The sequence below is a fragment of the Galeopterus variegatus genome, unplaced genomic scaffold (assembly GCF_000696425.1).
Source record: "Galeopterus variegatus unplaced genomic scaffold, G_variegatus-3.0.2 Scaffold2244, whole genome shotgun sequence".
Lineage (NCBI taxonomy): Eukaryota > Metazoa > Chordata > Mammalia > Dermoptera > Cynocephalidae > Galeopterus > Galeopterus variegatus.
The window spans coordinates 287,384-302,161 of record NW_007728355.1 but is presented as its reverse complement, the minus strand read 5'-3'; the positions used below and the strand labels follow the sequence as shown (position 1 = coordinate 302,161).

General features: G+C 37.0%; 1 protein-coding gene across 1 annotated transcript in view; it reads left to right on the top strand.

Moving 5' to 3' along the window:
• The window catches only part of LTBP1 (latent transforming growth factor beta binding protein 1), a gene marked incomplete at its 5' end in the record, with an annotated part of 173,896 nt that overhangs the window by 5,741 nt on the left and 153,377 nt on the right, over positions 1–14,778 (top strand). The gene's annotated exons all lie outside the window — the stretch shown is intronic.

Here is a 14,778-nt window from a genome sequence, read left to right as displayed (position 1 = left end):
TAATATTCCTAATTTCCCTTTTTATGTCTAAAATGAAGGTGTTATTATTAGTAACTTGGAAATATGCGTACACTGAAACAGAAAAACAAAGAGCCTCCTAGAGTCTAATTGTCCCAAATGTCATGTCAAGAGCACAGTACATGTCTTCTGACTTGTATGCTGGGGCCCTGTACCCTTGACCAGCATGTGTCTATAGGTAGTGTAGATTAAGGTCATGTTATGGGTTACAAGTTAACCCCATGTGAAATTGGTTCATGTCAAAGGAGTAACTTAAATTACCTGAAAACTTCCTCAGGTAAATTGTCTATTCTGTAGTGTATCTGTGTGATTTTTATGCTATGTAGAGTCTTTGTTGACTTAAAGGATTTTGTCTTTAAAAGGTTTTTACCTTACAATATTATAAGCCCTTATAATGTGTGACAGAATGGTGGGAAAGTTAGAATTAACTGCTCAAGGAGAGGATATCCATGACACTTTTTGAGAAATAGCTGCAAGCCTTAAAAACATGGGAATAATGTATTAATCTACATTATTTTAAAATCAGTAGAATGTAAGATATTGAATTAAATGAAATGAATAGAACAATGAAGGAATAGGTTGAATGAATAAATAGATGATGTATTAGTCTGTTTCTGTTGCTTATATCAAAATACACAGAACTGTATGATTTGTAAGAAAACAAAAGTTACTGCTTACAGTTTTAGAGGCTGGGAAGTCCAAGGTCCAGGAAACACATCTGGTGAGGGTCTTCTTTGGTGATGGCTTTGCAGCAATGCAGGGGTCTCACATGGCAGAAAATGGCGGAGCAGAGAAACTCTCATGTGCTCTCTTTTTAACGCCCTCAGAACCACACCCCTGACCACCAGTATTAATCCATTCATTACAGCATGGTCCTACAACCTGATCACCTCTTCAAAGCCCCACCTTTCAATTATCACAATAGGATTTCCCACCCTCTTAACACTGTCATAGTGGGGGCCAAGTTTCCAATATCTGGAACTTCGGGGGACACAATTTAAGCTTCAGTGAGTTTGAGGGGGACATTCAATCAGTAGATGGTTAAATGTATATTCTACAGTTTAAGCCAAGTTATTTCATAGACTTGGATAAAAATCTATATAGTAAGCTTTACCACATTTGTAGGGTGCATTAGTAGAAACAGAGTCTGCGCCCACAAGACTGAATTTGGGGTTCGGATGTTCAGTGTTCATTGTCTTTTGGTTAATAAGGTCAACCAAGCTTGCTAAGGGCCTGGAAACATGAGTGTGTTTGGCTCAGGGAAGTACAGGCTAAAGAGAAATATAATAGCTGCCTTATAAACATGCCTTTAAATGTTTTCAACATGCCTTTAAATGTATTAACTGTTCAACAAAACAAGACTTTTTATGAGTTGTTTCAAAAGCCAAAATCAGTAAGATGGAATTAAAAGGAGGCATATTTACAACAAGTACAAGAAAGCCTTTTCTGTGGAATAGAGTTCCCCAATCCTGTAATGAAATGTCTTCAGACGTCCTGAGCTTCCTGCCCATTGAGGTGATCCAAAAAATACTTAGTCACTATTGGCCAGGGATGCTATAGGGTATTTCTATTCTGTGCACTGTGTAAGGTTAGATGACCCTGTAGGTGCATTTCAGTGCTATGATGCTATTGTTGTACTCTGTCCCTTGGAACAGAGGCTGTGCATAAGAAGAAAGAAATGACATCTCTGCCTGTTACACAAGGTGCCTATAGACACTTAGTTTCCTGAAGTGCCCCCTGTGATTAGGTATATCTGTTTAGCTTTCATTATTCTAATTCTGCACGGCTAGTTTGTTGAATGTCAGATGCTCCTCATTTCTCTGGATGTCAAATGGTAGAGAATATATGTACATTTGTTGTCTTGGTATGGTGTGTTTGTCTGTATTTGTTTGCCATTTATGGATCTCTAAAGATAGAAGACCTACTCTCTCTTAGAGTGTTTTATGGTGTTATTTTTTCCTGATATATTTGGAATAAGTTATTGGAGAAGACATTTGGTCCTGAGGTTTTCTTTGTATGTAGTGTTTTAATTATGGATTAAGTTTGTGTAATAGCTATAGTATTATTCAAATTTTCCATTACTAATTTATGTGTTTTGATAATTTGTATTACTTTAGAAAGTATTCATTTCATCCAGAATTTGAAATGTATTCATGTGAAGTTTTTTCTTCACATACTACTCCTATAGCTTTTTTTTTTTTTTGGTGGCTGGCCTGTACAGGGATCCGAACCTGTGACCTTGGTATTATAAGGCTCCACTCTCTGACCCACTGAGATAACCCACGACCTCTTTCTTAATATACTCTCATTATCTTTTAATGTCTTTTTTTTTTTTTGGTGGCTGGCCTGTACAGGGATCCGAACCTGTGACCTTGGTATTATAAGGCTCCACTTTCTGACCCACTGAGATAACCCACGACCTCTTTCTTAATATACTCTCATTATCTTTTAATGTCTCTAGTTTATGTAGTAACCCCTGCCTCCTTTTAGTTATGATTTTGGTTGTGTGTACCATATTCTTTTTTCTTGATTAGGCTTGCCAGCGGTTTATCAATTTTATTTTAAAGAATCAATTTTTGGCTTTGTTAAAAATATTCATTTTCTATTTCAGTAGTTTCTGTTCTTTGTTTCTTTTTTCCCCAACCTTCTTTTTGTTCAGTTTGTTGCTGTTTTCTGATTTATTCAGATGCATTCTTAGATCATTGATGTCAGTCTTCTTTTCTAATATATGAACTTCAGGCTATAAATTTCTGTTAGTTTACGTTCTGACTTTAACTGTACCCTTCAATTTTGTGTCATATTATTCAGTTAAATTGAAAAAGAAATTTGTTCTGATTTCTATTTTGACCCATAGGTTATTTAGAAATGTATTGTTTAATACCTAAATATTTGTAATTTTTTTCTTTTTAATTCTATCAATTGCTGTGTAGAGGGTGTTAAAATCTTCTACTATGATTGTGGAATGGATTTTTTCCTTTTATGTCTGGCAATTTTCTAACTGTATTTTCACATTTACAGTGGTTTCTTTTAGGTAGCATATAGTTAGGTTTTGCTTTTTTTATACATTCTGATATTTCTGCTTCTTAATTGGAGTGTTTATTGTGTTAAAATCTAATATAGTTACTGATATGGTTGAAATTAGGATAGCATATAGTTAGGTTTTGCTTTTTTTATACATTCTGATATTTCTGCCTCTTAATTGGAGTGTTTATTGTGTTAAAATCTAATATAGTTACTGATATGGTTGAAATTAGGTCTACCTACCTTTGTCTCATCGGGAATTTTTTGTTCCTCTCTTTCCTTGTCTTCTTTTGGGTTGTTTGAATATTTTTTAGAATATCATTTTAATTTATCCATTGGCTTTTTACCAACACATTTTTGCATTTTTAAGTGATTGCTCTAGGAATTATAATATGCATCTTTAATTTTTCACAGTGTACTTAGAATTACCATAGTACCACTTCACAAAAAGTACAAAAACCTAGGCACCAAATAGGTCCTCTCCTTGGCCTGGGCATCAGTCTCCTACTTATGCTCCATGTCATACCCTTAGTGAAAACTGCCATGAGAGTCCCCCAGACAGCATTAGGATCTCCTCCTATTTTGTTTTGAAATTACTGATTTACATTGTATATTAAGTATTTATTTACATCTCTCTTCTTGTCAGGCTATGATCTCCCAAGATCAAGGACCCAGTTTTACTCATTTTTGTGAACTTGGAGCCCAGAGGTCATGATAGACTTTCAAGTAAAAACATTTCATGTGAATGAAGAAAGGGTTCATTTGTTATTTATGAGATAAGAGGCATTTTATAAACTTCTTTTAACTGGTCAAGTACCAATGACTTACAGATAAAACCAAGATACTTTTAGTGATGCATAATAAATCATGTATCTAAGAAAAGCATTCAAAACTTACAAAATGGGAAATAAAGAACTAAGTAATAATTTTAATATAATGTAATAAATTAAATTAATTTGATTTCAATTAACAATTTTATGTGTGCCAGATACTTTGCTTAATAAGCACTTTGTATCGATTGTCTCCATTAGTCTTTAAAATATCTTTTTGGCGTAGGTACTATTGTCCTCATTTTATAGGTTGAGAAATCGAGACCTAGAGAGGTTAAGTCACTTGTGCAGCATATAACTAATAAGTGCTAGATGTAGGAATTAAACCCATGTAGACAGAGACCAGAACTTAAGCTATCAACTATTTTGTTCTATTGTAGAAAAGGGAACTAACATTTATGGATCTTTTAATATGTGTTAGTCCATGGGCTGTGTATTTCATTTAATCTTCAAAACAATCCTGTGAGATTTGGACGTTATAATCCCAGTGAGAAACTGAGACACAGAGAGAGTAAATAACTTTCCCAGGATCACAGAGATAATTAAGAAGCTCAACCAGGATTCTACTCCCAAGCTACCTATGGTTTTCTTTACTTTTATATATATTTGTACAGAATTAGTAATGCAGATACTAGCTAATTAGAACAGAAAATATACCATCTGTTGTGAGAGGTAGCAGAAGTCAAAGCAATTAATGTTAATTCAGTTTTGTTCAATAAAATAAGATGGTTATCTAATATGTTCCTTTTACCGATTGATTCAAGGTGGTTCTGAACATTCATAGTCATAGAAGTGCCACTTTAGAAGTAGAAATAAGAATTTGCAAGTAATCACTACTTATCTCACTTAGCAAAATAGAATGGAGAATTCTTCAAGTAATTGCTTGAATTTTTTGTGTTTTCCTCTATTGATGGCTGAGTGACCTTTAGCAAATTTTGTTCATATGGAGCATATCAAACGGTCCTGCCTTGGTCAGTTCCACTGACGGTCTGTTAGTAACACCAGATCCTGGCTTACGTTGGTCTCAGGAGGATATTTGCAGGCAGTGTTACGCTTTTTGGCAAGGATTGTGGAGTGAAGTATCACAGAAAATTCTATTTCATGGTGCCTGAAGAAGGTATCACTAGATTATGCTACAGAGAAGTCTGACTCATAAAATAGCAGGATTTCATTCAGCATAGTCTATTAAAATTACTATTGAGAGAAGGGCTTAATTTCACTCCCTTTGTGATATTATGGGTAGGTAAAGTGAATTAGAACTTTCTCACATTACATATGTACACTTTAGAGCTTTGAAGCTTTTTGATTTTGTTATCCTAAAGTTTTTCAAAAGGAGCCCATTAAGCATCTAATTACTTGTGCATTCCATATTGTTCTTACAGTCTAACGTCTTCTCAGTTTACAAAGCATATTTAAAATTAAAGTGATTAATAACTAGAATTACATTATTTCCTTCAACTAAGTGAACAATATATTGAAACAGCTTTTACTAATGTGTGCTTAGTAACAAAGAACCAACTGTGCACAAGTTAATTTGAGGAGCTTTCACGTAATTGCCCTCAAAATTGTTTTTTTCTCCTCTCTAGTAGTCCTGCAATTATCTTTTCAAAGGAATGATTTATTGCATACACACACATGGAGCTCTGAAACGTGCCTCGCTATCCTCGACATTATGGAATTGTTATAATTTGCTTCATTTATCATAACAAACAATACAATTATATTTCCTGGTGGGTCTAGAGCAGCATTTGTCATTGGATTATTATGCTAAAGGTTTGATGTGGAACTAGAATTAAATGAAATAAAACCTCATGGAAGTGATAATCAGAACTCCTGTTTCATGCTGCTTCGTGCTACAGCTCAGTCCTTCCCTGCATTTGAGTACTCTCCTTCCCATAACTTTGCCATGAGATAAGTGCATTCTTAAAAAGTTAGATGTAAATCTAAGTTTTAAAAATAGAATTTGGTTCAGAAAGTACTTGGGGATCAGTCTATGTGGTGAAATCTTTTAGTGAAAGCAAATATCTCTTTTGACGTCATAAAATCACTTACCAATTACATAAACACACAGATATAAAATCAACCTAATATAATTTTCAACATTTTTGCATGTACTGAGGTGCTGTGGAAGGTACCAAAATATATAACTAGAGGAGATCTACTTTTATAATTCAATGTACGTATATTTTTTTCCCATAGATAATCTTCAAAACTTTTTAATGACTCAGCTTTCCATATACATCAATTGATAGGGCACTCCTGAGCTACAGACTGAAGATGTGTGATGAACAATCAGTAAGGCATCGTTCCTGCCCTTAGAATATAGTGTACTTTTCCCATAGATAATCTTCAAAACTTTTTAATGACTCAGCTTTCCATATACATCAATTGATAGGGCACTCCTGAGCTATAGACTGAAGATGTGTGATGAACAATCAGTAAGGCATCGTTCCTGCCCTTAGAATATAGTGTAATTAGATCAGTTTGAATCAGCAGGATGCAACTGGCTTTGTTCACTCTTCTAGCTGGCTGATTTTAGCTGACTCCAGGAAATATAAAAGAACTGTCCACACAACTTTCTTTCAGTGTCATTTTATTACATCGATTGTTCTGCTTTAATAAAAACAAATTTATAATACAGATACATGAGGGCACAATAGTACTGATTACCAAAACTTTCACTGTAGGGCTCCTTTTAAACAGAAAATTCCCTAAAGTGCATCTGAAACCAAATTTTATTTGTACGAAAGAAAAGGTAATGCACATTTTTTTCATGGGCATATCTCTGTTATTACGTGAGACTCACCAGTCTTGATCAACATTTGACACAAGTAAGCAATACCCAGGACTTTTTGGTTATAAAGACTTGTCTGCACTGTAGCTTGCATTTTAGTGCTCTTAATGATCACAGAAAAATACTGAATATGAACTGCAATATGGTGAGCAGGTAAAGAAAGACTGGTCTTTGAGTGCTTTAGAAAGCTGGACAAATGAGGACCAGAAAGTGCAGGTAGGAACCTCTAGAAAACCTGCTTGGCTGGAGAAAAGAATGTGGCCCGTAGCATAGTGCTGGGTTAAAACAGACAGGTAGATGAGATGAAGTTATTCTGAAATTTGAGGCAAGACTCTTATAACTAATTGCGTGCACCATTTACATGTGGTTAATTATGGGTTTTGTGATACATGCTGGGAAAACAATTATTGGATTTATACTACTTTTAACACAGCGTTAATGAAAAAATATTATTCATGTTTTTTGGCAATTGGCTGATAAGGGGATCCAAAACCTTAACCGTGATGTTACCTGCACCACACTTTAACCAAGTGAGCTAACCAGACAGCCCTTATTCGTGGCATTTGTTAAAGAACAGTAAGGCAGACTTTATTCAGGGGGACTATTGTGGTAGATACAGAGACCAGCACAGTGGAGTTTTGAGAAGGAGAAAGACGGGGCTCAACTCTGAAAACAATAAGAAAAAGTGGGAATTTACAGCCAAGGAATCAGGGGTGAGGGTGGGGTGTTGTGGATGGAAAATTACTAAGAGGAAGCATGAGGGGTAAGGGTAGTATTCTGCATGAACCTGACCTAATAGTATTCTTGCTGAAGGCAGGTTGGGGTGATCAGACATCTCCTGGGGGTTGGTGGAAGATGAGGAACCCAGTCAGATATTGAAGGTGGAAGGTTCTGTCCAATCCTGACTCTGCAGGATTCTTGCTAAAACTGGACAGTGCAGACAGAGACGAACACAGAAGCCCAACCTCAGGGCCTATTTGAGAAGAGAGTTCAGTGGAGCCTGACAAGAGTTTTCCTGTTTTCTTTTTTAAAAGTATTCATTCATTTAAATTTTTAAGCAGGCTAAAAATCTTTAAAGAATCTTTGTGAGACCATTTTATAAAATTACCCTCATCTGGGGAATATTCCTGTTCAAATCATTGACTATGATTGCTTTCTTAGCACACAAGCATTAAAAATTTTAACTGAGTTTGTAGGCTTACTTTGAATCAGAACTTTATTTTCATTCTCTCCACCCCTTACTTTTTCCTGTCTAGCAATTTTATGGAAACTTCCAGTTGGATTCTGGGGCCCCCCAGTCTAGAGCCGGATTGTAATGTTAGCTCCTGACCCATGGAACTTATCTTCTTATGGTATTATTTGCATAAGGATAACTTGATAATTTTCCCTTTTGTAATATCAGTAAAATTTCCTTTTGCTTATTATTGCCCACGCAGCTTCTTTATCTACCTATTTATAATTTTGCTAGCGTTTATGGAATGCTTAGTTAGTGGAGCCATTGTATTGGGAGCTTTGGGCACAAACTTGTGAGATAAGTAGTGTTTCTTTTCTTTTAATTTTATTTTTTAACTATTAATGAAACTGAGTTCTGAAGCACAAAGAAATTAAGTAATAGAAGATCACATAACTGGAGAGTGGTAGAATCTACTTCCAAAGACTAGGCTCTTGTCTGTGCTACTTACATTTGTATAGCAGTTTATAGTTTATGAAATACTTTTAACATGCATTTTTATCTAATTCATTCCTCACAACCACCACCTCTGCTTTTTACAGGTGGGGAAACCATGTCTTAAAGCCTTGCTCAATAAATAGCAGCACTAGGAGTGATATTAGATGCTATCTGAAAATTTTACTATCTAGATTTAACGATTCTGTTAGGGTTTTTCAATAATTTGCCTTAAAATCATAGAGTTCTCTTAACTTTATTATTATTTTTATAGCAAATTTGCTCGTTTTCAATGTATCTACTTTATAGTTAAAGTAATTTTTTTCTCATGTGATTAGCAAGCCATTGTACCTCCTCAGTTTTATCCTGAAGTCTTTAACAAGAAAAATATTTATCATCCTAGAGGTTTTTGTCTATCTTTTAAAAGGTCAGATTCCTTTGGATTCAGGAGATCTCGCATTCTCATATCTCTTCTTCCCCCTTTCCCTATCAGTTAACAGTTTCTTTAGTGAAACAATCATGTATTGTCTGTCATGTTTCTAAGGGTTGGTTGGGTGGTTTTGCTGAACTGAGCCAGGTGTGGATGACCTTGACTAGCTCAGTCATGTATCTGTGTTCAGCTGATGGGTCCGGGGGGCTGGATGGTCCAGGGTGGCCTCTGTTGGGGTGGCTTGGCTCTCTTCCACATGGTCTCTCATCCTCTAGGCAACTAGCTTGGGTTGTTCTCATGGTGGTGGCAAGGATCCAAGAGAAAGAGAGTGAAAGCACACAAAGCTTTTCAGGGCTAGGCGTGGCATTGACACCCTGTCACTTCTGCTCTATCCAGTGGCTGGAGGAAGTCACAGGCCACCCCAGACTTGGGGGTGGGGAAATAGACTTCACCATGAACAGACTCCACCTCTTCATGGTGAAGTCTACAAAGCCACAGAGCAAAGAGCACGGATACAAGAAGAGGTGGAGAACTGAGCCATTTTTGAATCAATCTACCATACTCTGATAGTTTATATTGGCAAGTGTGTGTGGATTTCATTTGAGAAAAAAGGAATTGAAGATCTTCATTTGTTTTACTGAGGTCACTTTGCAGCTGAACTTAAGAGCCATTTTGAAAAAGTATTGATGAAAAAACATAATTCTGGTGATTGTATTAGGATTTCATTTGAGAAAAAAGGAATTGAAGATCTTCATTTGTTTTACTGAGGTCACTTTGCAGCCGAACTTAAGAGCCATTTTGAAAAAGTATTGATGAAAAAACATAATTCTGGTGATTGTATTAGAAGCTGAATAGTTCATGCATTTTATATAAACTTTTATCAAAGTATAACTTGCAGAACAACGCACAAATTATAGGGGTATGATTATAGAGGTGTATACTTGGTGACTTATCACAAAGTGAACAAAACTGTATAGTTATCACCCAGGTCAAGAAATAGAACATACTTGCACCTCAGAATTCCCTGCTTGGTCCTTTTCCAATATTTACTTTCTCCCATTTTCCCAGAAGTTATTGGTATTCTGACTTTTACAAGCACTGATCAATTTTATCTTTTGATGAGCTTTGAAGTCATCCAGTATGTGTTCTCTTGTGTCTGGCTTCTTTCACTCAACAGTATGTGGCCAGTACAGTTTTAATATTCAGAATTCCAGCTAGTGAAGTGATACTATCCATTGACATTTTAATTTAAGATATTTCAGTGCTTTTTCTTTCTTTCTTTAAAAAAAAAAAAAAGATGACCGGTAAGGGGATCTTAACCCTTGACTTTGTATTGTCAGCACCATGCTCACCCAGTGAGCTAACCGGCCATCCCTATATGGGATCCGAACCCATGGACTTGGTGTTATCAGCACCATACTCTCCCGAGTGAGCCACAGGCCAGCCGCTTTCCAGTGCTTTTTCCCTTCCTTCTTTGTGTTCTACGATTTCTCTGTTTATGCAGCATTACTCCACAGTTATAGCTTTGTCTCTCATGTTCTCTTCAGTTCCATTATCATAAGGGAATTGTTATCTTTATTTCCTTCTGGAAGGAAATAGGGAATACATATGAGGGCAATGTGGGTTTAAAGATGAAACTCAGAATCCATTGTTCTTACTATGTATTTGGGAAATAATATTAGAAAATCATTAGGTATGAACTAAGATCGGAGTCAATCGGACTTGATAATTCAGTTCTTCAAAACACTTTTAAAAGTTTAGTGTTCTTTTTGTTTAGCCTATCAGAGATTCATCACAGTGTCCTTCTGTGTTTAGTGATATAATTCTAGAAACTGTGAGGTTTTTAATACAATGCCACACCATGTTTTACAATAGTCAGTGGCTCAGAGGCAGTTGATAGGTTTTTTACTGATTAGAAGGTGCTATTTTACTGTCCTAGGCATCCTCTTAGAACTACTGCTGCAGATTCTAGTTTAAATAGGCACAGTATTTTCAGTAAAAATTTAAGCAGCTTTTGATCTGGATCTAAGCATCACATTTCAGCATTTGCAAATCAATTTGGGACCCACTCCTGTACATTTTAGGATCGTTTTTCTGGTGTGGCTTCATCTTATGCTTGTATCACTGGGATAGGATTCAAAAAGGAAATGTCTGCTTATTTTATTCACTTTTCCTCAGGAAAGACAGTGGTGAAATAAGTCATTAGCACATTGTATTTTCCAATAGCTCTTTGACCTTAATCTCTGGAGCTATAAAATCAATGGGAAGATGCCTGTTGTATCATAAGCGATGAAGAAAGCCCATGATGGATTCATGTTACTGTGAATGTTTCACAGAGAAATTAATGTAGTGTCTGTAGACTGTAATCAGAAATTCAAGACCAACAGAGTAAGAGTGTGTTATGAGCAACATGTTTCATGTGTAGCACACATGGATCAAGAAATAAATACAAGCTGTTCTCTGGGCTCTGATAATTCTTTTATCATGTTACCCTGAAGACAGAAGAGGTGGAAGGAAGGGAGTTGCTTCCACAGGGGGTTTGAGCCTTTCAGTGAGCCTGGTGATTGAATCCATCCTCTGGTAGATGATCATTTTATGATGCTGGTACAGTTACAGGTTGGAAGGGGAGATTTGGTGGCGGTGAGGCCTAGATGGAAGCAAGTATAACCACGAAGAGACCCACACAGTAGTTCTCAGGGTTAGCCCCAGAGAGCAACGTTTGACAAAATGTGCCCCACAGTCCACCAAGTCAGAGGGATGTTGATAGATTTGTGTGAAAAAGGGTTCCACAGCCAAATGTATAGAAAACACCAAGTTAAACAAAAGCAAGAGTCCTTGCCAGAGGATTCCTCCGATCTTTAATATTATAGAATATGTAGTGTTTCCCAAACATATTTGACCACAGAACCCCTCTTTTAGCAAAAGTCTCACAAAGCCTGTGTTTTATATAAAATACCTTGGGTAAAATTGTTCTAGAACATTGGTTTTCAAACTTTTTTTTTTTGCTCATCCCCTAAAATAATTCTGAAAAACTTACGTGTTGACACATTTTTAAGCTGACATCCACATCTTCTATAAAAAAATCATATGGACACAGGAGATTCGTTTCTGGCATATTTATATTAGATATGTGCTATAAACATATTTTCTTCAAACCTTGGAACTGCAGAGTTGGCTCGTCCATTTATGAACCAATATCTGCCTACTTGGCAAAGCCAGACTTCCTCATGAAACAAATCAGACTTATCCCTTTTCCTGTGACTCTCCCACAGTGGGGATATACTCGTATCCGTCAATTGTTCTTTTGTTTGGTGCCTATGATGATTTTACATTGCAGGGCAGTGTACCTAGAAAGCTTAGAAAGATTCTGGATGGGGCAGGAGGTATGCCTTGACTTGGTGAAGAGGAAGAAGGTGTTGAGAAAAGGGGGCGCTAGGAAAGGAAGATTGGTAAGTGTGTTCTTAGGCAGATCACTTCAAAAAGAAACATTTGAAGGCTGAAGATCTAGAAACTGATTCCCTTAAAAATATCCAAGCCTGTGTGTACCCTATGGAATATCTTCATATGCCTTCATGGGTACGTGTACCTAGTATAAAGCTGCTGCTTTGGGATTTTAAGAACTAGGTATGTCTTCTTATAGAATGAACTCTGTTTCTACCTAAAGTAAGTGATCCTTGTGAAGTAGCCAAATTGTCTGCCTAGGAAAAGAATTTATCACAGGATTCTGGCTTTGCAGATTTCAGACCACACAGCCCTAAACTTAGCAACTTGAGGGATCCAGTCTCTGTTTTGCTTCTAGCTGAGCCTTCCATGGCAAAAGCACAGTTTCAGAGACAGCAGGGAAGTATCCAAATGTAGACGATATGGACCCTGATTCCAATAAATGAAACCCTTCAAGTCTTCTCCTATAGCCCGCTCCCACCTCCACCCCATCTTGGTCCTCAGACAGCCTTGCTTTCAAATGGTACCTTTTGCACTTACAAACTCATGTTTTTATCACCTCTGTGTGAGTTTCTCAGTGGGGACGTTACTAACGTTCTTGGCAGAGCAGTTTTTTGTTGAGGGGACTGCCCACACTTTCAGAATGTTTGGCATCCCTGGTATCTGCCCACTTTGTATTCCTCAATCCTCATGACAACCCACAATGTCTCCTAGGCAAGCCTACTACATCCCCCTTTGAGAATCAGCTACCGATCCTCCCCGCGTACTAGAGGGTAGCAATCTTATTGACCTATAACATTTCTGTAAGTATTTATATTTTAGAAAAGGAAGATTTTTATATTCAAATCGCTAATAATTATATGAAAATGTATTCAGTATCATCACTCATCAGGGAAGTGCAAATTAAAACCACAATGAGATAACATTACATTCTACCAGAACAAATAAATTTAGTAAAAAAACTGACAATAAGTCAACAAGGGTGTGGAGCAACTGGTACTGGGAATGGAAACTGGCAAAACCTCTTTGGATAAATAACTATTTGACAGTTGGTTGAAGTAAACAGAGACTTCTCTAGTGACCCAGAAATTCTACCCTTAGATATATGTCCAAGAGTAATTGTTATTGAGATCTGTCAGAAGACATATATACAAGAATGCTCACAGAGCATTGTTAATAATAGCCAATTGGAAATAGCCCAAATGTCCATCAGTAGTAGAAAGGATAAATTAACTTTGGTATCTTCACACAATGAAATATAACATGGTAAAAAAGAAGAATGTGCTGCTACACACAACAACATTGAATCTCACAAGCATAATCATGATTAAAAGCAGTCAGACAAAAGAATATATAATCTGATTCCCTTTGTGTGAAGTTCAAGAACAGGCAAGACTGATTGATGATAAGAGTCAGGATAGGAGTTAGCTGTGGGGGCAGAGATGTGGACTGAGAAGAGGCTGGAAGGAACAATCCAAGGTGGTGGAAATGTTCTTGACCATGATGTGGGTGATGGTTACACAGCATGTGCATGCACATGTATACACACATATGTATATGTAGAAATTTATCTAGCTGTATACTTAAGATTGATATACTTTGGTGTATATAAATTAAATACAGGAAACTTGGAAATTTAATTAATTTGTGGCATTTCAGAAAATATAAAAATAAATAAATCAAGGCAGTTGAAGGAAGTTGTTGGGTGTGTCATGAAGGAAGGTTCATGCTTCTAGGTTCCTGGGGCTCAAATTAGGAGAGGTGATGTTGCTAGTGCTGGTGGCATGAGGTGATGAGAATCGTGGGAGTAGAATTCCCTGCCCTCTGGATTGTCTGTTCCTTTCTGTCTATACCCACAGAGTTTGGGGGGATCCATTTTGTTTGTTTTTAAGTCTTAATTCTTGTCCTACTTTGCATACTGGCCAAGCAGTGAGCAGTGTTGAGGAGACACTGGAAGAGAGTACATGGCAGTGGTTATAAATGAGGTATTTATGAGTTAGGGGAGAAAACTCCACCTTAACCAGGTGGCCAGCAGCAAGGCTGAGATGATGCTGTTGTAGAAACCGCCTAACATGGGAAAATTCTAGGTCCTAAGAGGTGATCATGGTTTGTGGAGTGGTGCCACTAATGAACAGGGGTACAGGCCATGCAGAAGAAAAGGAAGGCTGATAATTGCACCCTAATGGGATGTGAGGGAAAACAGAAGAGTGGAGATTTGTCCAGCTTTTTGACCACAACTGGCTGGTTACCCAAACCTGAGGTTTCACTTGGGACATAGGATTAGGGCTTCACTCGCACCATGTGAGCTACAGCTGGACTTGGCATTCTTCCTGGTCCTTCACAGTGGTTTTCTTAAGAAGCATGAGTTATGGAGTAATATTTTCAGTTACATGCTCTGCATAAAGGTGCATTATAGCACAACACACACTCTGAGAAAGAATAAGACTGTCAGGTGTTGGACCATATGCTGTGACCAGTGTAATCTGGCTCGACCAGTTTCCAGGTGTGTCCAAATTAGAATATTGTAGAGTTTATACAACAAATATGTGTTTGGCTGGCTGGTTTAGCTCAGTTGGTT